The sequence below is a fragment of the Capsicum annuum genome, chromosome 10 (genome assembly GCF_002878395.1).
Source record: "Capsicum annuum cultivar UCD-10X-F1 chromosome 10, UCD10Xv1.1, whole genome shotgun sequence".
Taxonomy (NCBI): Eukaryota; Viridiplantae; Streptophyta; class Magnoliopsida; order Solanales; family Solanaceae; genus Capsicum; species Capsicum annuum.
In genome coordinates this window covers 196,603,160-196,626,082 of record NC_061120.1, presented here as the reverse complement: position 1 = coordinate 196,626,082, position 22,923 = coordinate 196,603,160, and the positions used below count along the sequence as shown (strand labels likewise).

The 22,923-nt window shown below is 36.8% G+C and overlaps 1 pseudogene; it reads left to right on the top strand.

Annotated features, from left to right (window-relative positions):
- LOC107855227 overlaps positions 1–22,923 on the top strand; it is a 95,261-nt pseudogene that overhangs the window by 29,729 nt on the left and 42,609 nt on the right.

Sequence of the window (22,923 nt, the reverse complement as noted above, 5' to 3'; positions counted from 1 at the left end):
GTCATATTATGTTTTGTGTGTTTAATTTCCATGTCATGTTAAATTGGTTTCAGGATAAATCCCCAAATGATGAATTTAGCCATGTAATAATGTTGTTTTCCATGTTTTAAGAATTTCTATCACAAAGTTCATGATTCTCATATGTTTTATGAAATATTTATGTTTTGTGTCTTTGAATAATGACTCCCCACTATAGTTTTAAGATTTAATATGGTGTTATGAGTATTTAGTGCTGACGGGTCATGAACACCTGATACCTATGTGTTTAATTATATTTCAAGTCTTTTAAGTAATGATTTCACTTAAACAATGAACATTACCATTTACTCAGTTGTTATGATCATGACGAGCAAAATTAATAGTTATGTTCAGTCAAACTTAAGTTTGTGCCATAGTTAGTTTAGTTGGGATTAGGATTTAGCACCGAGCCAACCCAGGGATAGGGTCTCATTTTCTAGTAGAGGGTGTAACCTTTAGTAGAAGTTCCTGAGTTCCAAAACTACGTAGCAAGGCGTAGGTTTGAGATATCGACCTGCCAGTTGAGGGTTTACACTTATCTCATGAGAGCATCTGCCAGTAGAGTATTTTCCTTTAGTCCTTGAAGACACCAATTTAGTGGATCCACACAGCTAGTGTTAGTACTCATGGAATGTTCCTCACACCCTTCTAACTAGGGTTAAAGGTTGGACCCTGATTATCTCATATTAGGGTTAGTCGGTTGTATGATACCTCCCACAGTCTTAGTATAACATTCAGTATTTTTTTATTTAGGTTTGCTTGACCAAGTGTACAAAATTTCAGTTATTCAGTTATATAGATTTCAGTCATCCAGATTACAGATTATCTCATAAACATATTTATGCTTCGTCTTGCATTCTCTTGTATTACATATTCATGCATTTATGCTCAGTTACACCATGTATTTCAGCCAGTGCTCATCTCATGTACTAGTACATTCAAAGTTGTGAAAGCATACTTTTCTTTGAGATATGTTGTATTATAACATAGGTTCAGACGCACAGTTTCTCGACCGTTCTTAGACAACTCTACATTACTCAATAGTAGCAGTGGTGATTCCTTATCCATCGAGGAAATAATTTATTTATTTTAGTTATTTCAGTACATCCTTATGTTCAATTAGTTAGAGTTAGTTGGGAGTTTGTCCCATTAATTCCTCATGATATTTACTGATTTTCAGACAATTAGTTAGATATTCAGTCAGTTCTTATAGTATTATCAATTGCTCAGTCAAATATTTTAATTTCTAGTATTCTATCAGATATTTCAGACATGTTTTGATATGTATTTCAATATCCAATTTATAGTAGCTTATTAGTTTGCCTTCTGCACATGTGTTGTATTATTATTATTATTTTTTTCAGTGCTCAGAGCAGGTACTAACTCATGGGTTAGATTGTGGTCACTTATGGCAATAAGCACCGTTGTTGTGACTAAGGGGTAGCCTCGGGTTATGACAAAACTTGGAAGAAGAGCCTAAGGTTTTAAAGTTTTTGAGGTAGTCTGAAAGCAGCTTTAAGTAGAGTCTTGTGCATGGGTGTGAAGTGCTCCACACTTATGGACAAGAGTCTATGAAATATCTTTTGTAAAGTTTCCCTTCTTTCAGTATTCATGTCATGCAAAAGGGCATGAGACCTATTTAAACTCTTTCCAATTCATTCTTTGTTCTGTTTACAGATAATGCCTCCCCAAAAAATAATGGAATAAGGAATGGGGATCAGCCTACACCATTACCTATTTAGGAAGATCAAATATATGAGCATGACTTTTATACTGAATTCAGGTTTTTTTTCACAACCCTGGCCCATTCAATAACTGCTCAGAAAAACCAGCAAACTATTGCCCTTGCCAATCTAGTGGAAAATACTGCTATAGTTAGGATTTAGGATTTCACATGGATGAATCCCCTTTTGTTTTCTAGATCCAAGTCTGAAGAGGATCCACACAAGTTTCTAGATATGGTTCAAAAGGTGAAAGATATCATTGGTGTCACTTTAAGTGGGAGTACAAAGTTAGCTGCATATCAGATGCAAGATATTTCTCACACCTAGTTTAAGCAGTGGAAGGAGGATCGAGGTGTGGAGGAATGGATTTTTGACTGAGATAAGTTTACCACGACTTTCTTAGATAGGTTCTTTCCATTAGAGTTGAGGGAAGCTAAGTTGCAGGAGTTCATTAATCTGAAGTAAGAAAGATGATATCTAAAGGGTGTGTTTACCGTCTTGTTTGAGTCAAAGACTCTAGTTTTTAGACTCTAAGTATCGAGATAGTTTCAGTAGTAAGGGAATTTCCAAATTTGTTCCCTGAAGATATTCTCAAAGTTTCTCTCAAAAGGGAAATTGACTTCGGGATAAATCTTCTTCCAGATACCTAGCCTATTTCTATTCCACCACACATAATGGCTCTAGTTAAGCTTAAGGAGTTGAAAGAATAGTTAAGATATCTCTTAGATAAGGGTTTTATTAGGACAAGTGTTTCCCCATGAGGCGATCACGTCTTGTTCGTGCATAAGAAAGATTGTTCTCTCAGAATATGAATCAATTACTGTTAGTTGAACAAAGTCACAATTAAGAATAAGTATCCACTCCCAATAATTGATGACTTGTTCGACTAACTTTAGGGTGGTAGTTATTTCTATTATATAGACCTCAGATCTATATATCAATAGCTTAGAGCCAGAGAATGTTACATTTCGAAGGCAGCTTTCAGAACTCGATATGGTCACTTCAAATTCCTAGTTATGTCTTTTGGACTAATGAATGCCCCTGCAACTTTCAGGGAATTGATAAACAGGGTGTTCAAGTAGTACTTGGACAGGTTCATCATAGTCTTCATTGATGATATCCTTATCTATTCCTATAGCAAGAATGATCATGTAGACATCTAAGAATTGTGTTACAGAACCTTAGAGCTCATCAGTTATTCGCTAAATTTAGTAAGTACAAATTTTGGCTAAGATCAGTAGCTTTCCTTGGCCATATTAATTTTGGTGATGGCATTAGAGTTGACCCTCAAAAGACCAAAGCAATTAGAAACTATCCCAAACCCATCTCTCCATCAGATATCAGGAGTTTCTTAGTTGTGGCTAGCTATTACAGGTGGTTTGTTGAAGGGTTTTATCTTATCACATCCCCTATGTCTCGATTGACTCAGAAGAAAGTCTATTTTTAGTGGTCAGATTCCCGCGATAAAAGTTTTTAGGAGTTGAAGACTTGACTTACTTTCGCCCAGTCTTGACTTGACGGGATGGTTCAGATGGATTTGTAGTTTACTGTGATCCTTCTAGAGTTGGTCTTTGTTATGTTTTGTTGTAGAGAGACACGGTCATAGCCTATGCCTCTAGAAAGCTTAAACACCATGAAAAAAATAATCTTATTCATTATCTTGAGCTGGCAGCTATTTTTTTGACTTGAAAATTTTGAGACATTATCTTTATGGGGTTTATGTGGATTTGTTGGCCGACCATAAGAGTTTACAATATGTGTTCACACAAAAAGATCTGAATCTTAATCAGAGAAGGTGGCTTAATTTATTAAAAAATTATGATATGAGTGTGTTGTATCATTTAGGAAAGGACAATATAGTGGCGGTGCCCTTAGCAGTTTTTTCATAGGAAGTATTTCTTATGTTGAGAAGGATAAGAGGAACTTAGTTTATGAGTTTCATTATATTACTTGATTTGGTTTTTGGTTAGTTGATTTAGCTTAGGGTAGTATATGGGTTTAAAATTGGTCAAAATCATCATTGGTTGCTGAAGTGAAGGACAAACAAGATAGAGATCCTAGTTTGATGAAGTTAAAAGAGGCTGTTAGGGAGCAGAAAATAAAGGTTTTCTCTCAAGAGGGAGATGGTGTGCTTCATTTTCAGGTTGGATTATGTGTTCTATTTGTTGATGGCTTGAGATAGCGAATTCTTGTAGAAGTGCATGGTGCATGGTATTTTATTCACCCAGGAGCCACTAAGATATACCATGATTTGTGAAAAATCTATTAGTGGAGTGGTATAAAGAAGGATATTATAGAGTTTGTGGCTAAGTTTCCTAATTATCAATAGGTCAAGGTTGAGCACAAAGGCCTAGTTGTACATTGCTGGAGTTCAACATGATCCAATATGAGTCATTGTAGACAAAATGATCAAATCAGCTTATTTCTTACCAGTTCATACTTTGTAATCACCGAAGGATTATGCAAAACTTTATATTAGGGAGTTGGTTAAGTTTCATCGGGTTCTTTTGTCTATTATTTCAGATAGAGGTACTCAATTTACCTCTAACTTTTGGAATGCTTTTTAGAAGGGTCTTGGTACCTAAGTTCATCTCAATACATCTTTTCATCCTCAGATAGATGGTCAAGTAGAGAGGACCATTTAGACCTTAAAGGACATGTTGAGGGCATGTGTTATTGACCTTATTGGTAGTTGGTATGACCACTTAACTTTGATTGAGTTTTCCTATAACAACAGTTATCACTCCATTATTCCGATGAATCCATTTAAGGCTGTCTATGTAGCTAGATGTAGATCTCTTATTAGTTGGTTTAAGGTAGGTAAAGCATCCTTAATAGGACCAGATGCAGTATTTGATGTGATGGAGAAAATTCAGTTGATTTAGGAGAGGCTGATGACAACCCAACACCATAAAAAATCTAATGCAGGTATGATGAGGGAAGATCTTGAGTTTGACATTAGTGACTTGGTTTATTTAAAGATTTCACCTATAAAGGGAGTGTAGAGATTTGAAAAAAAGGGGAAACTCAGTCCTGCTTGTTGGGTCATATAGAATCTTGAGTAGTTTTTGGAAGGTAGCTTATAAGCTAGAGTTGCCTGCAGATTTGGCATCAGTACATCTGGTATTTCATGTTTCCTTGTTAAAAAAATGTATTGGTGATTAGCTGTAGTTGTTCCTGTAGAGGATATGGATGTTAAGGATAGTCTTTCCTAGTAAGAAGTCCTAGTGGAGATCCTTGATCATCAGATTCATAGGCTAAGAACTAAAGAAGTTCCCTTGGTTAAAGTTGTTTGGCGGAATCAATCTGTTGAGGGAGCTACTTGGGAAGCAGAAGCAAATATGCAGACTAAGTACCCTCATCGTTTCTCTGCAAGCTCAGATTCATCTTGAGGTAATGATTTCCCTTAGATTAACTCTTTTCTTTTCTCTGTTTCAGCTATGTAACTAATCTTAGGTCATTACATGCATTCAAGAAAATAGTTCAGTCCAGGTATCATGTTTTACAGCCAGTTAAGTAATCATATTTCAAGTCATGCATGTTTAGTATATGATCTCAATTTTCTCAGTATTCTTAGCTAAAAAAGTCTCATCCGAGGATGAATGTTCCCAGGAGGAGATATTGTAATACCCTGTAAGATCCTATGCTCGATTAAGTTTTTAGTTGCACGCATAAGTGGTCTAAGGCTAGAAAATCTCAATAAATATTACGGACTTAGTCATTTTCAAGACCCCTAAACTTTATGGATTTTAAGTTTGGCCTTCTCGACCTCGAAATATTATTTTTTAAGTTAATTCATGGTTAGGGAGGTTAAAAGTATGTATCGGGTAAGTTTTAAGATTTTTGGACAAGGTTCGTGACGTGTTTGGATAGCTAAAATAGTGAAGCAACGCGATAAGGCCAAGTTGTGTTGCTCTCTCCCATGGTGAGGAGCTATTTGACATATGGCTCTCATCCTTGGAGAAAGTGATACATCACGTTGATCTCTATCGCAGAGAGAGAGGCACAAGACTTGGCTCTGTCCTACATAGTGTAATGGTTTAATTGGCTAAGGGGTATTTAGGTTATTTCCCCTCATCCTATTTCATCTATAACACAATTTGGGGCTTCCAAAAGATCATTATTCACCCCATCACTAAAAATTGCACTCAAGAAACGTTCATCTTTCCCATGAACAAATTAAATCTTCATTCAAAAGAAATCAAGAGTTCAAGCTTCCAATCGAAGAAATCTTCAAGAATTCAGTTGTTAAGGTATGTGGGATGTTCATCCATGGGTCCCTTTCACCCATAAAGCCTAAAAATCCTATTTTAGTTTAGTTTACAAAGTTTCTATGTGTTCAAGGTGAAATAGATCCATGAATCCCTTGTTAATTCAATTACAAGTTATGGTTACAAGTGTTTTCAAGTGGAATGAGTCATATCATGTTTTGAGTGTTGAAATTCAAATGTCATGTTTAATTGGTTTCAGGATAAATCCCTTAATTATGAATTTATCCATGTAATCATGCTATTTTCCCATGTTTTAAGACATTCCCATGTCCAAGTTCATGATTCTCACATATTAAATGAAATGTCTATGTTTCAGGTCTTTGAATAATGACACACTAATATAGTTTTATGCTTTAATATTGTGTTATGAGTATTCAGTGCTGGAGGGTTATGAATACCTGATACCTATGCATTTACTTATATTTCAGGTCTTTCAAGTAATGATTTCATTTAAACCATTAATATTACCATTTAATCAGTTGTTATGATGTTGCTGAGAAATATCAATTATTATGTTCAGTCTAACTTAATTCAGTGCCAGTGCCAGTTAAGTTGGGTATAAGATTTAGCACCAGGCAAACCCAAGTATGGGGGCTCATCTACCAGTAGAGGGTGTGGCCTTTTAGTACCAGTCCCTGAGTTCCAAAATTAAGTAGCCAGCGCACGTTTAAGATGTCCCACCTGCCAGTTGAGGGTTGACACATATCTCATGAGAGAACTTGCCATTAGAGGGTGACTTCTTAGCACTTCAGGACACTAAATTAGTGGATCTACTAAGCCACTATTAGTACTCATAAAATGGTACGACACCCTTCCAATTATGGTTACTGGTTGGACTTCGAGTGCATGTCGGTTATATGATACCTCCCACAGTCTCAGTACAATATTAGATGTTTTTTAGTTTAGGTTTGCTTGACCAAGTGTACAGAATTTTAGTTATTTAGTTATACAGATTTTAGTCATTTAGATTACAGATTATCTCATAAACATGTTTATGCTTGGTCTTGAATTCTCATATATTACATGTTCATGCATTTATGCTCAGTTACCCCATGCATTTCAGCCCATCCTTATCTCATGTACTAGTACATTCAAAGTACTAAACGCTTACTTTTCTTTATGCTATGTTTTTTTATAACATAGGTTTGGACACACAGTCTCCTGACCATTCATAGACAGCTCAACATTACTCATCAGCAGTAGTGGAGAGTCCTCATCTATCAAGGACATGATTTGTTTATTTAAGTTATTTCAGTACTTACTTATGTTCAGTCAGTCAAAGTTAGATGGGGTTTAGTCCCATTAATTCCTCATGATGTTTAGAGGCTTTCAAATAATCAGTTAGACACTCATCTAGTTCTCTCAGTATTATCAGTTTCTTAGACATATAGTTTGATTTTTAGTATTCTATAAGATATTTTCAGACATGTTTTGATATGTATTTTAGTATCCCATTTACAGTATCTTAGCAGTTTACCTTCCGCACATGTGTTGTATTACTATTTTTTTTCAGTACTCACAGTAGGTACCATTCATGGGTTAGATTGTAGTCACTTATGGCCGTAAGCACTGTTGTCGTGACTAGGGGGTAGCCTCGGGTCGTTTATCCCAAAACACTTTTGTTTATCATGAAACTTGTATGAATTATTAAAGAGATGACCACTTAAGAGTTTTGTATTGAAAGGAATTTGTTTTCCCTAAACCTGTATGTCCTTTATAAAAGAGAACTCTTTGTAATACTTGAATATTTTCTAGTGGTCAATAATAAGTTTTGGAATAAGTGGGCTATGGATATGATATGATATGATATGATATAGCTTGCAAGACTATGTATGGCAATATTTTGTTATGATATGCCCTTAAATAAATAAGATACAAACATTTACAAGTAAGAAGTATGATTTTAAGAGGCTAAAAATGGGCTCTAAGAGAGATTCATTGCTTGAAATCATGGTTTGCCAATATGATTTTAGTATGTACTGAAAGATGGTTTGTTTTCTTTCCATGTGCTTTTGGCTTATTAGATAGTAGAAACTCCAACCCTTGAGACAAACTTGGGTTGGGAGTTTAGATGACAAGTTAATGGAGCATTCCATATAGCCAGTGGGATTGTAGAACTGTAGGTTGCGCCATCTAGGTCAGAAGTAAAATAAAGAGTTTTTTCTTACTTTTACAAGAATTATTTGAACCCCTCTTTATAATGCTGATGTGCTTTGGTATCTATTATGGTAAACTATTTTCATAATGCTCTCGATTATTTTATTTAAAAAATATATTTTTTAGTTAGTTCTACATACTAATACATTCAAAGTACTGAATATCCCCGTGGCAGATGCATTGTCTTATAGTGAAGGTTCTGAGGCACAGTCCCATATTCTAGCTCAACAGTAGATTACTTTTAGAGATTTAGAGTTGGTGAGTCTACTTTAATTCGAAAGGCATTTTATCCATATGTTTGTTTCATTTAGTTTTATGGTCCTATCGGGGGCCTTATCCAGACTTAGACAAACTTGTGTTTTAGTAGAGGCTTTGTAGATTGGTTTATACAGGATTTGGGTTTATATTTTGATTACATGATGTATTAAATTCAATTATGAGACTTTCACTTGTTTCAGTTTATCTTGCGCTTTACATGTATGCATTATGTTTGCGATAGTAGTTTAGGATGCTTGTTGTAGCTAGGGCCTAGGGTTAGGTCGTGACAACTTGGTATTAGAACAAGGTTCAAGGTCCTAGTATGTGTATAAAGTCGTGTTGAGTAGAGTTCTTTTAATGGATATGTAGTGTGCCACACTTATAAATAGGAAGCTACGGGGAATTTAGGAATGCTTCCCCTTTTCTTCATGTTCTAGTTTGTGCCATAGATTCTGAGTGTTTCCTAACATATGAATTTTCGTGTTTCAGATTTCTCCTTCCCAAAGATCCAATGGTAAGAACCTCTCACAACGGGACACTCTGTTCCAATTGTGAAAAATACTGAGGAGATATGCCTTACTTATGGGATGTAGACTTGTTACAAGGCATGTACTCTGGAGTTCATAGCTCCTTCAGGGGTTCTGCCCGTCTGTAATACCCCCTAAATCCAAACCAATGTTAGCGTCATGTTCAAGCTCATGCATAGTAAATTATGGTTCCTTGGTAGCTTTATGAGTTAGTTTGATGTGTATTAAGGTCTCATTAACTCCCAGCTATTAGATGAATCAAAATAATCCTTACCGATTGAATTTTTGTATAAGAATGTTGCTTTAGTCAATTTCAAATAGGAATATCTTTTGCTCTACTCATAATTTTCCAGATCAATACCAACCAAACGGTAACAAATTGAATTATGTTTCCAACGATACCAAGTTCGTCCAAATATGACAATCGGGTGAATAGTTATGGCACTTTTAGCGAAAGCAGTAGCTCAACACGAGCAGCACCGCATCGTGATGACCCCAAAAATGGCGTTCATTCTTTTCCAGTGTTCCACCATTATAAGAACCGCATTTCTCTGATATGCTATTTCACAATTGTCCTTTTCTAGTAAGGCACCGCAATGGCGCCATTTTGCACCAAAGTTCAAGTTCGCAGTGGTTAGTTTTCCAGTGGCCCGACGCAATTGCGTCTCACCATGCCAGGAGTAAAAATCGGGATTTCTAGTTCCGGTTCTTAGTTTTAATTTGTCCAAGGGAATTAAAGTCCTTTCCCCTCTCCGCATTCAGTTAAAACATGAGATTTAAGTCCCAATAGAGCATTATTTGCTCATTATTTCACAATTCTCTCAAATTAATCTAATCCTTTTTCAAGAACAAAAACCCTAGCCTTGAAAATTGAAGATGCAATCTCAAGAATTCACCATCATTTCTCCCAAATTCATTAACCAAGTATGTTAAGTGTTCATTTACGGTCCCATTCACCCATGGAGACCAAGTATCCAATTTTAAATTCAAGTTATGTTCCTTACAAGTTATTATGATTTTAAATTGTGATTTTAACCATGAACACCCATGAATTGTAATTCTATGCCATGTTTACATGAAATTGTTGTTGTTATCAAACCCCATATGTTTTAGTATGTTTAAATGCTGATTAAATTCCTAATTGGTGATGTTGATATTGAAATCGTGCTATCACTACAAGCTTTAAACTATTCCCATGCTTAGCTTGAACTTTGAACATTAAATGTTTGATTAAATGCCTACAAGAATGGATTTTGATATAAATGTGTTCATGCTAAGTCATTAAAGTTTTTAGTATTATTTTACTAGTATTGCTATCGAGTCTTAGGGGTTATGAATACTCAAAAAACTTAATCGTTTACTTAGTCTCAGTATCTTCAGATAAGTTTCAAAATATGTTATGAGCATAATCAGTTCAGTCATTTATCATAATAAGTTAAACTTAAAACAATTCAGTATTTCGAGTCAGTTGGGAGTAGGATTTAGCACTGAGTGAACCCAGGGATATAGCTTGTGTAGGTTGAGATGTTAACCTGCCAATTGAGGGTTGATATCCTTCAAGTACCTTCCAGTTGAGTGTAACCTTTAGTCCTTCGAGGAAGAACTTTAGTGGATCTACACAACCAGTGTTAGTACTCGTGGCACTATACTGATACCCTTCCAACTAGGGTCATAGGTTCGATCCCAAATTGCTCATTGGGGCATATAGGTTTAATGATAGCTCCCATAGTCTCAGTATAGTAATCAGTTCAGTAATTTAGTCTCAGCTACTTGACCATAGCATACAGATATTAGTAATTCAATGATCATATTTTATCACTTTAGTATTTACAGATTATATTAAAAATATGTTATATTCTTGGTCATGCATCCTCAACAATTACTGATTTCATGCATTCTTAATATTGATAGATTTTATGCATCTCCAGTACTTACAGATTTGATGCATTCTATTCAGTATTTCATGCTACTTATTCAGTCAGTTATTACTCTTGTTCATGAAACCATGCATGTCAACCTACCTCACTTAGCATACTAGTACATTTAAAGTACTAATCGTATACTCTTTTCTTGCACTATGACGTATCATATCATAGGTTCGAATGCTCAATTCCCGGATTGCTTATAAACTTTCCAGATTATCAGTCGTAGTAGTGGTGAGTCCTCATATTTAGAGGACATACTATTTTTATCTTCATGTTTTCATCTTATTAGTTAGATAGAGTTAGTTGGGGCCTATCCGATTTACTCTTATTCAGGAAATTTAGAGGCTTTCGAACATTTCACATAGTTAGTTGGTTTATCTTTATTTTATCAGTTTACGACAGTTGTTTTTCAGAATCATGATTTAGTATTGTTTTTAGTTGCTAAAACCTTATGGCTTGTCAATTGTTCTTCCATTTATGTTATTATATTATTTAGTGCTCACTCCAGATACTAGCTAATAGGTTAACTTATGGTCCCTTGAGACTTTAAGCATTATATGGCACCCAGGGTGTACTCTTAGGGTTTTACAAACTTGGTATCAAAGCCTAAGGTTTTAGAATGTCCTAGGAAGTCTGAAAGCCACGTCAAGTAGAGTCTTGTGCATGGGTGTGAAGTGCTCCACACTTATGGGCAAGAGGCTCTGAGGTGTTTTAGGAAAAGTTCCCTTCTTTCAGTTATTATGTCGTGCGACTAATCAATTTTCCCTTCTGTTTAATTTATTCTCCCTTCCGTTTATAGAACACGCCTCCTAGAAAGACTATAGGAAGAAAAAATGTAAACCTGCTAGCACCTCCGTCCATTTAGGAAGATCCCCTAAATAAGCATGTTTCTCATGGAGAGTTTAGAGCTGAATTCACTACTGTAGCCCATTCTGTGGCAGTTCAGAATGTTCGATCAACCCAGTGGCCAATACTGCAGTAGCTAGGATTTGGGACTTTACCCAAAAGAATCCTACTCTATTTGCAGGATTCAAATCTGAAGAGGATCCATAGGAATTCTTAGATATAATGGAAAAGGTAACAAATATTATGGCGGTGACTTCTAGTGAGAGTGCTGAATTAGCTACTTATTAGTTGCAGGATGTGGCTTATACATAGTTTAAGTAGTGGAAGGTAGATAGAGGCACAGATGCAGGGCCTATAGAATGGGAAGAGTTTGCTACAACCTTCTTAGATAGATTCTTTTTGTTAGAGTTGAGAAAAGCCAAGGTGTTAGAATTTATTAACTTGAGGTAGGGCAACATGAGTGTGAAGGAGTATTCCCTTAAATTTACTCAGTTAGCTAGGTATGCTCCTCATGTAGTAGCAGATAGCAGGTCTAAGATGTGTTAATTTATGTATGGCGTATCTAAGAGTGTGGTAAAAGAGTGTAGGACTACAATGTTGATTAAGAAGATGGACATGTCTTGGCTTATGGTCCATGCTCAATAGTATAAGAACAAGAGTGCTAAGGAGAGAGAGAGAGAGGGAGAATAAGAGGGCAGGAAAAGGTAGCTTTAATTTCAACCAGCCAAGGTTAGAAGGTGGTAACCATTCTCAATTTTGTCAGAAATTGTAAAACCCCGCAAAGTTCCCTCGTGGTTTGAGCCCTAGAGCATGTTGAAATAAGTGTAATTCTGGCCCTATAGGATTGAGAAAAGACTTCCCAAATTTTTAGTGTTTTAACCTTGTTGAATTCTCCTGAAAATGACTTCCTATAGTGTGGAAAACTGAGTTATCTTTCAAACAATACCCTTTTTATCCAAATCTGATGTCAGAATAGCATAATAAGGACTTTTCCAGAATGCAGTGAAGTCACTCAGGTGAGATGAAAGGTTCCGACACACCTTTAGATGGTCGACGGACCATCGAACCCCACTATCATAGAGAGGTAGAGAGTTGATTCATTAGCCAAGTATGACGGAAAGGGTCTATGGGCTACCGGGTTTCTGGTGGATCGTCGTACTTCACCGTCGTAGGGAGGTAGTGGATGAGTTCACTGGAAAGATATGACGATGAGCTATGATATACTATCTGGGCTCTGATGAACCATCACAATCGAGATAGAAACTCACTTTCTGGACGATGTTCGACGGTCAGGACCGATGGACCATCGGGACTGCGATGGACCGTCGTAACCTATCATCACATATCCTACGTAGAATTTTTAACCCATTTTAAATCAAGCTTTTCATTCTTTTCCATTCTTTTAAGCCCTCATATATATTTTGACGAAGCAGCTGGCTTAATTTCTCATCTCTATCATAAGATAGTTAGGGTTTTTCTCTCTCAAGATCAATCTAAAAACCTTCTCCAATAAATTCATGAGCTCACCATAGATTCTACAAATTTAGTTGATAATCAAGCTCTCCAAGTCAAGTGTTGCAAGAACATTCCCTCTCAAGGATAAAAAGAAGAGTCTAGAGCAAGCTTATTCATCCAATGTCATAATCTAAGGTATGTGGGGTTTTGAACAAAGGTAACCCTTTCACCCCTTTTCCCAAAGGTTGATTTAAATCACGATTTTCCTGAAATCTATGAGGTTTTACATGAATTTGAACCAGGGTTTGTTACCCATTATTATTGATTTCAATACTTTGATGTTTTCCATGAATTGAGAGTCAAATGGCATGGTTTCTGCATGTTTTCTTGAGAAATTACAGCTGGGCCTATACCCCATGATTCTAATCCTTGAGAAGATAATATTTGCAATGTTTGAGCTATTGAAAGTATATGAGTATATTGAGATTTTGAGATAAATTGCTGTAACTTCTAGATTTCTACGTGCACTATGAATCTAAATTCTATCTATTATGCTTTTGATAAGTTTTAATTTGAGATTGAACTATGGGTTAGTAAGCCATACTTGAGACTTGCAGTTTCATGAACTCTTGTGCTATAAGCACCCATGATTTGAGTATTTTGAGATTGTTGAGAATTAATTTGACCTAATGGTCATAGACCTTTGAAATCCACTCTCCTAGATGCGATTACAGATTAGATTATTGGGTTCTTGGTGAACCATGAGATTATTCTAAAAGTGAATTTTTATGAGATGAGAACAAATAATTTAAAGGGAGTAGTATTTAGCACTGAGTGGGTAAGTTACTATGGTTTCTTACCCTAGGACTACATGCCACCATTGGTTGGGCTTGAGGCCTAGTTTATTATTGGGCCTAAGGTCAAGTTGATATTGGGTCTGAGGTAGAGATTTTTTTAGTAATCACTAAACCTAGGTTATACTCCCTGGCAAAGAGTATGACGGTTCTCCCCTACGTGTCGTCTATTTCTTAGGAGGACAAAACGTTGAACTCTATGTAGCTCGCATGGTTTATGTCGGTTAAGAGACCCCCCCCTTAATACTTAAGCTTTGAGATAAGTTACTTTCTTAAAAACTAAAGTATTTTACTTTGCTATAAACTATTTTCCTAATGGTAAAGTTGCAAAATTGTTCCCTAACTAAAGTATTTCCTTGATGTGAGTTATTTCCCTAAATGAAGGTATCCTCCCTTGACATGGTATTTTTCATAAAGATTTGAGATAGGTTATTTCCCTAGACTAGAGTATCTTTCCATTGAGATAGAGTGATTTCCCTAAAGTTTGAAATAAGAAACTTAAAGTGAATGAAATGCCTTCAAGTATGCTTTTAAGTTATATGATTCTGAATTCCAAGTATTTGAGTTCAAAAGAGTTATGAGTTCTTGAGCATAAAAGAAGTTACTCTTCATAAGACATATGCATGAGTTAAAAGTATTTTTTAAATTTCCTGTAGACTTTGAGTATTGAGAATAAGAGAATATTTTTGATTTCAAGATTAAAGAATGGTGACTCACGAGATTTGTGTAACATGCTCCATCCTTCATGATTTATGATCTTTACATTTTATAATTATTCAAGCCATGTGAGTCATCCCATATTGCATGCATGATTTGATTGAAGAAGATTGATTCTGTTTTATATAAATGCATCACCCCTATATACTCAGTACATTCCTAAGTGTTGATCCACATGTATGTCTATGTGCTACATTGTCTTATAATGTAGGTTTAGGTGCTCAGTCCTAGCCTTATCAGTGATTTTTGAGTACCTTGCCTGTGTTTCTACAGTGGTGAGTCCTCATGGTTCGAGGACCAATTTCCAAATATTCCAGTATTTTAGAGACTATGTTATTACTTTATTTCGAGTCAATTGGGGGCTTGTCCCAACGACTCTCTAGATTATGGATTTATAGAGGGTTTGTCAAACTAGTAACAGATGTTCGCTGTGTTGAGGTTTCTATTTTGTGGTTGTTTGAACCTAGTATTTATTTTCTTATTTCCTTTCCTATGATATGACTATGCTAGTGTTTGAATTATTTCATCTTGAAATAAGTGTTATTAGTAGAAACCAGCTCAAAATGTTAGCTTGGGGCTACTTGTAGCCTTAAGCACTGTGTGACATCCCAAGAGGTGATTTTGGGTTGTTACAAACTTGGTATCAGAGCCAGGTTTCTAAAGAGTCCTAGGGAGTCTGACAAGCCATGTTGAGTAGAGTCTTGATCATCGGTGTGTAGTGCACCACACCTATGAGCAGGAGGCTACAAGACGTCTTAGGAAAAGGTTATTTCTTCTTTTAGATTCTATCATGTCTATAATTGTCCCTCTTATCTAATGATCCATGCTCTTTTATTTTTAGATAATGCCTCTCCGAAGAATGAATGTCCATAGAAACATTGACGGGCAACCCCTACCTGTTGATCCTATGAATGAGATGGTGTCCCATACTGAGTTTTGGGTGGCCTTTCAGAAGTTATCCCAAGTAGTCACTGCTAATGTTAGGGCTAATAACTAAGCCCCAGTTGCTAATCAACAGGGAGGTGATGTTACTGCAACTAGGATTCATGAATTTATATGGATGAATCTGCCTAAGTTCTATGGTTCGAAGGCAGATGATGACCATCAGTTATACTTGGAGAAGGTAAGAAAGATCACAAAAGTGATTCATGTTTTGGAGGAAGAAAGTATTAAGTTTGCATCCTACAGACTGAAGAACATTGCTTATTATTGGGTTGTATCATGGAGGAAGAGTAGAGGTGTGAATGCCGCTCCTAAGACTTGGAAAGTATTCCAAGATGTATTCTTGGACAAGTTCTTTCCAATTGAAATAAGGAAGGAAAAAATTGAGGAGTTCATGAACTTGAGGCTGGCTCCATAACTGTTAAGAAGTACTGCTTGAAGTTCAATCAGTTGGCCAAGTACGCTCCTAGTTTGATTTCTGACACCTGGGCTAGTATGAGTTAGTTCGTGACTGGTGTTTTTGGGTTAGTGCTAAAGGCGTATAGGACAATGATGTTGCATAGAGATATGGATATTTTTAGGTTGATGATGCATGCCCAGTAGATAGAGCTGAATAATCTTAGAGAGAGATAGAATAAGGGGTAACAAAAGGGCTAGATCTGAGTAACATGAGTTTAGCCGGTCTAGGTTCCATGGAGGGAACCACCCTCAGTTTTAGAGACATCCGTCTATTCTAGTGCCTTCATTAGCTAGTGCTCCCACACCTAGATGCAGGCCGAAGCAAGGAAGTAGGTCTTTTATGTCTGAATCGCAGGATAGTGTTGGTAATAGTCCTAACAATCCTCCTTGTGCTAAGTGTGGTAGGAGTTATCTCAGTGAGTGTTTGGTAGATCTGAGGGGTTGTTTTGGTTGTGGAAAGTAGGTCCACAGACTTAGAGATTGTCCCCATGATAGACAAGGAAATAGAGATGCCCGACCTCAGGCACAGGCTGCTAGTGCACTAGCTCCGATACCCCATCCCGCCCCTATCAGGGCACTTCTTCTAGCATTACTGGTGGTCAGCGCCAGAATAGATTCTATGCCTTGCCATCCCATCGAGAGCAAGAGGACTTTTCTGATGTCATTACTGGTATGCTCTTATCTTTTGTCTTGATGTTTATGTGTTGCTGGACCCAGGTCAAATATCTCTTATGTGACCCTACTTATGGCTGTGAATTTTAAAATGAATCTCAAAAAGATTCCCAAGCCTTTCCTAGTTTCTACACTAGTCGAGGAGTCAGTTCTTGCTAAACAAGTGTATAGAGATTGCCTCGTTACCATGCTTCATAGAGTCATACTTGAGGATTTATTGCCTTGTTACCATGCTTCATAGAGTCATACTTGCGAATTTGATAGTGTTAGACATGGTGAATTTTGACCTTATTTTGGGTATGGATTGGCTTCATTCTTATTATGCATCTATAGACTGTTGTATCCATGTGGTCAAGTTTTAATTCCCTGATGAGCCAGTGTTTGAGTGGTCTAGGAGTTTGGTATCTCCCAAGAGTCATTTTATCTCCTATCTCAATGCCAAAAAACTAATATCTAAAGGTTGTATCTATCACCTTGTAAGAGTGAAAGACACACAGTTCGAGACTCTAACTACTCAGTCAGTTAATATTATTAATAAGTTTCCAAATGTCTTTCCAGAAGATCTCCTAGGGGTACCTCCCAATAGAGAGATAGAGTTCGGGATTAACCTTCTTCCCGATACTCGACCTATTTCTATTCTTCCATACCGCATGGCACCTATAGAGCTTAAGGAGTTAAAAGAGCAACTCAAAGATCTTTTAGATAAAGGTTTCATTAGGTCCAATGTTTCTCCTTGGGGTGAACCTATTTTATTTGTGCAATAGAAGGACGGTTCTTAGCATATGTGCATTGACTATCATAAACTTAACAAGGTCACAGTAAAAAATAAGTATCCTCTTTTGAGAATTGATGACCTGTTTGATTAGTTGCAAGGTTTTAGTTATTTATCCAAGATAGACCTTAGGTTCGGCTATCATCAACTTAAGGTAAGGGAATGTGATATTCCCAAGACAACCTTCTAAACCCGCTATGGTCACTTTGAGTTTCTAGTTATGTCTTTTGGGCTAACCAATGCCCCAGCAGCCTTCATGGACCTCATGAATCGAGTGTTCAAGCAATATCTTGAGATATTTGTCATTATTTTCATAGTTGATATCCTTCTATACTTCCGCACTGAGAATGACCATGGAGCTCATCTTAGAATTGTCTTGCAAACTCTTAGAGATCACCAGCTATTCACCAAATTTAGTAAGTATGAATTTTAGCTGAGGTCTGTAGACTTTTTGGGTCATATCATTTCAGCCGAAGGAATTAAAGTTGATCCCCAAAAGCAAAAGCTATGAAAAATTAGCCTAGATCTATCTCTCCATTTGATATTAGAAGTTTCTTGGGTCTAGCAGGATATTATCATTATTTTATTGAGGGTTTCTCTTCTATTACATCTCTTATGATCCGATTGACCAAAAATAAAGTTACATTTCAGTGGTCAGATTCTTGTGAGAAAAGTTTTCAGGAGTTGAAGAGTCAACTTACTTCAGCCCCTGTATTGACTTTTCTTGATGGTACTGATCATTTTATGGTGTATTGTGATACTTCTAGAGTTGGTTTGGGTTGTGTGTTGATGCAAAGAGGTAAGGTTATAGACTATGCCTCTAGACATTTGAAGCCGCATGAGAAGAGCTACCCAACCCATGATCTTGAGTTAGCTGCTGTGGTCTTTGCTTTGAAAATTTGGAGATACTATATTTATGGTGTCCATGTTGATGTGTTTACTAATTATAAGGCCCTGCAATATTGTTTATTCATAAGGAGTTGAATCTTAGGTAGAGGAGGTGGTTGGAGTTTTTAAAAGACTATGATATGAGTGTGTTGTATCATACAAGCAAGGCCAATATAGTGGCGGATACCCTTAGCAGATTGTCTATGGGTAGTGTTACTTATATAAAGGAAAGTAAAAAAGAGTTAGCTTGTGATGTGTATTGTATGGGTAGGTTGGGCGTTAGGTTTCTTAATTCAATGAAGGGGAGTACGTTGGTGTAGAGTAGTTTAGAATCCTCTTAGTTTTGGAAGTGAAGGAAAAGCAAGATAGGGATCCTAGTTTGGTCAGACTGAAAGAGTCAGTTAAGGACCAAAATGTAGAGGTTTTCTTCCAAGGGGGAGATGGCGTGTTGAGGTTGTATGGTAGGTTGTGTGTTCCATGTTTTGATGATCTGAGATAGAGAATTTTGGCAGAAGTGCATGGCACACAGTATTCCATTGATCTTGGCACCCCAAAATGTACCGCGACTTACAGGAAATCTATTGGTGGAATGGTATGAAGAAGGATATAGCCGAGTTCCTAGCAAGGTGTGCATGTGCCAACAGGTTAAGGCAGAGCACCAAAGACCTGGTAGTGTGATGCTAGAGTTTGGTATACCCACCTGGAAGTGGGAGGTGGTGAATATAAACTTCTTAATCGGGTTACCTATTTTGAATTGTCATCATGATTCTATTTAGGTTGTTGTGGATAGGTTGACTAAGTTCGCACATTTCTTTCCCGTGCATACATCTTATACGATTGAGGATTATGTTAGATTGTATATCCGGGAGTTGGTCAGGCTGCATGGATTTCCTTTGTCTATCATTTCGGATAGGGGTACTCAATTTACTCCTCAGTTTTAGAGGGTGTTTCTGTAGGGTCTTGGTACCCAAGTTCTTTTGAGTTCAGCTTTTCACCCGCAGACAGATGGTCAGGCCGAGAGAATCATATAGACCTTAAAGGATATGTTGAGGGAGTGTGATCTTGATTTCAAAGGTAGTTGGGATAAGCATTTTCCATTGATAGAGTTTTCCTATAACAATAGTTACTATGCTAGCATTGAGATGGCACCATTTGAGGCCTTGTATGGTAGGAGGTGTAGATCACCTATAGGTTGATTTAAAGTGGGTGAAGCTGCCGCGATTGGGCCTGATGAAGTGTTTGAATCTATGGAGAAAGTTAAGTTGATTAGAGAAAGGTTGAAGACATCTTAGAATTGTCAAAAGTCATATGCCAATGTGATGAGAAGAGATCTTGAGTTTGAGGTTGGTTATTTGGTATGCTTGAAGATTTCACCCATAAAAAGGGTAAAAAGGTTTGGTAAGAAGGGAAAGCTGAGTCCTCGTTATGTTGGCCCATATAGGGTCTTGAGCCATGTTGGTAGAGTATCCTATGAGGTTGAGTTGCCCTCAAAGTTATCTGCCGTTCATCCTATTTTTCATGTCTCCATGCTCAAGAAGTATATTGGTAATTCTATTGTGGTTGATGCTTCAGAGAGTGTTGATATTTAGGATAGTGTTTAATTCGACGAGGTTCTCATTGAGATTCTAGATTTTTAGATCCGTAGACTGAGGAATAAAGAAGTTTCCTTGGTCAAAGTTTTATGGCTGAACAGTCTGTTAAGGGTGCTACTTGGGAGGCAGAAGCAGACATGCGAACCAAGTACCCACACTACTTTTTTGCAAGTTCAGACCAAGACGAAGGTATTATTCTTCCTTAATTAAGCCCTTCTAGTATAAAGTTCAGTTATGCACCTATCCTTGTATAAAATTTTGCAATTTCTGAGTATTCAAGAGTTTAGAAAGGACTTGAGCCGTCTAGCAATTGTTTCATCTATGTGTACTATGTTTTTCCTATATTCCTAGCCTAACTAACGACATTCAAGGACGAATGTTCCCAAAGGGGAGATATTGTAAGACCCTACAAAGTTCCCTCGTGGTTTGAGCCTTAGAGCATGTCGAAAGAAGTGTAATTCCAGCCCTATAAGATTGAGAAAAGACTTCCCAAACGTTTAGTGTTTTAAACTTGTTGAATTCTCCTGAAAATGACTTCTTATAATGTGGGAAATTGAGTTATCTTTCCAACGATACCCTTTTTGTCATAATTTGATGTCAGAATAGAAAGATAGGGCCTTTTTCAAGAATGCAGTGAAGTTGCCCAGGTGCAACGGAGGGTTTCGACGGACCGTCGGATGGTCAATGGACTGTCGAACCCCACCGTCGCAGAGAGAAAGAGAGTTGATTCACTGGCTAAGTATGATGAAGAGGGCCAATGGGCTCTTGGGTTTTCTACGGACCATCGCACTCCACCATCGCAGGGAGGCAGTGGATGAGTTCACAAAAAAAAAATTACAATGAGGTCCGACGAACCGTCAGTGATTTGACAGACCATCGCATCCTTATGGATAATGTTTGACATCAGGACCGATGGACCGTCGAGACTCCGATGGACCGTTGCACCCCATCATCGCTTGTCCTGCGCAGAATTTTTAACCTATTTTAAAAAGGGATTTTTGATATTTTTCACTCTTTTAAGCCCTTATATATATTTTAGACGAAGCAGCTGGCTTCATTTCTCATCTCTAACATAAGAAAGTTAAGGTTCCTCTCTCTCAAGATCAATCTAAAACCCTTCTACAAGAAATTTATGAGGTCAACATAGATTCTACAAATTTAGTTGAGAATCAAGCTCTCCAAGTCAAGTGTTGCAAGAACCTTCCCTCTCAAGGATAAAAAGAAGAGTCTAGAGCAAGCTTATTCATCCAATTTCATAATCTAAGGTATGCGGGGTTTTAAACAAGGGTAACCTTTTCACCCTTTTTCCTAAAGGTTGATTTAAATCACGATTTTCCTAAAATCCATGAGGTTTTACATGAATTTGAACTAGGGGTTTTCACCCATTATTATTGATTTCAATACTTTGATGTTTTCCATGAATTGAGAGTCAAATGGCATGATTTCTACATGTTTTCTTATGAAATTACAGCTGGGCCTATACTCCATTATACTAATCCTTTAGAAGCTAATTTTTGCAATGTTTGAGATATTGAAAGTATATGAGTATATGGAGTTTTTGAGATAAATTGCTGTAATTTCCAGATTTCTACATGAGCTATGAATCTAAATGCTATCTATTATGGTTTTGATGAGTTTTAATTTGAGACTGAACTATGGGTTAGTAAGCCCTACTTGAGACTTGCAGTTTTATGAACTCTTGTGCTATAAGAACCTATGATTTGAGTATTTTGAGATTGTTGAGAAATGATTTGACCTAATGGTCATAGAGCTTTGAAATTCACTCTCCTATATGAGATTACAGATTTGATTAGTGTATTCTTGGTGAACCATGAGATTATTATAAAAGTGGATTTTTATGAGATAAGCGCAGATAATCTAAAGGTAGTAGTATTTAGCACCGAATGGGTAAGTTACTACGGTTTCTTACCCTTGAACTATGTGCCACCATAGGTTGGGCCTGAGGCTGAGTTTATTATTTGGCCTAAGACCGAGTTGATATTGGGCCCAAGGCCGAGTTTTGCTTTGTGATCACTATACCTAGGTTATAATCCCTGGCAAAGAGTATTATGCTCCTCCCCAACGTGAGGTCTCTTCCTTAGGAGGATAAAATGTTGGACTCTATGTAGCTCGCATGGATTATGTCGGTTAAGAGAACCTCCCCTGGAACTTAAGCTTTGAGATCAGTTACTTCCTTGAAAACTAATGTATTTTCCCTTTCTATAAGCTATTTTCCTAATGGTAAAGTTGCAAAATTGTTCCCTAACTAAAGTATTTCCTTTATGCGAGTTATTTCCCTAAATCTAGTTATCCTCCCTTGATATGGTATTTTTTGTAAAGCTTTGAGATAAGTTATTTCCCTAAACTAGAGTTTCTTTCCATTGAGATAGAATGATTTCCCTAAAGTTTGAAATAAGACACTTTCCTAACGTGAATTAAATGCCTTCAAGTATGTTTCCAAGTTATATGATTCAAAATTCCAAGTATTTGGGTTCAAAAGATTATGAGTTCTTGGGCATTAAAGAAGTTACTCTTCAAGTGACAAATGCATGAGTTAAAAGTATTGTTTATTGTTCCTGTAGCCTTTGAGTATTGAGAATAAGAGAAGATTTCTGATTTCAAGGTTAAAGAATGGTGATTCACGAGATTTGTGTTACACGCTTCATCCTTCATGATTTATGAGCTTTACATTTTATACTTGTTCAAGCCATGTGATTCATCCCATATTGCATGCATGATTTGATTGAAGAAGATTGATACTATTTTATATAAAGCATTCACCTCCATATACTTAGTACATTCCCAAGTGCTGATCTACATATATGTCTATGTGCTACATTATCTTT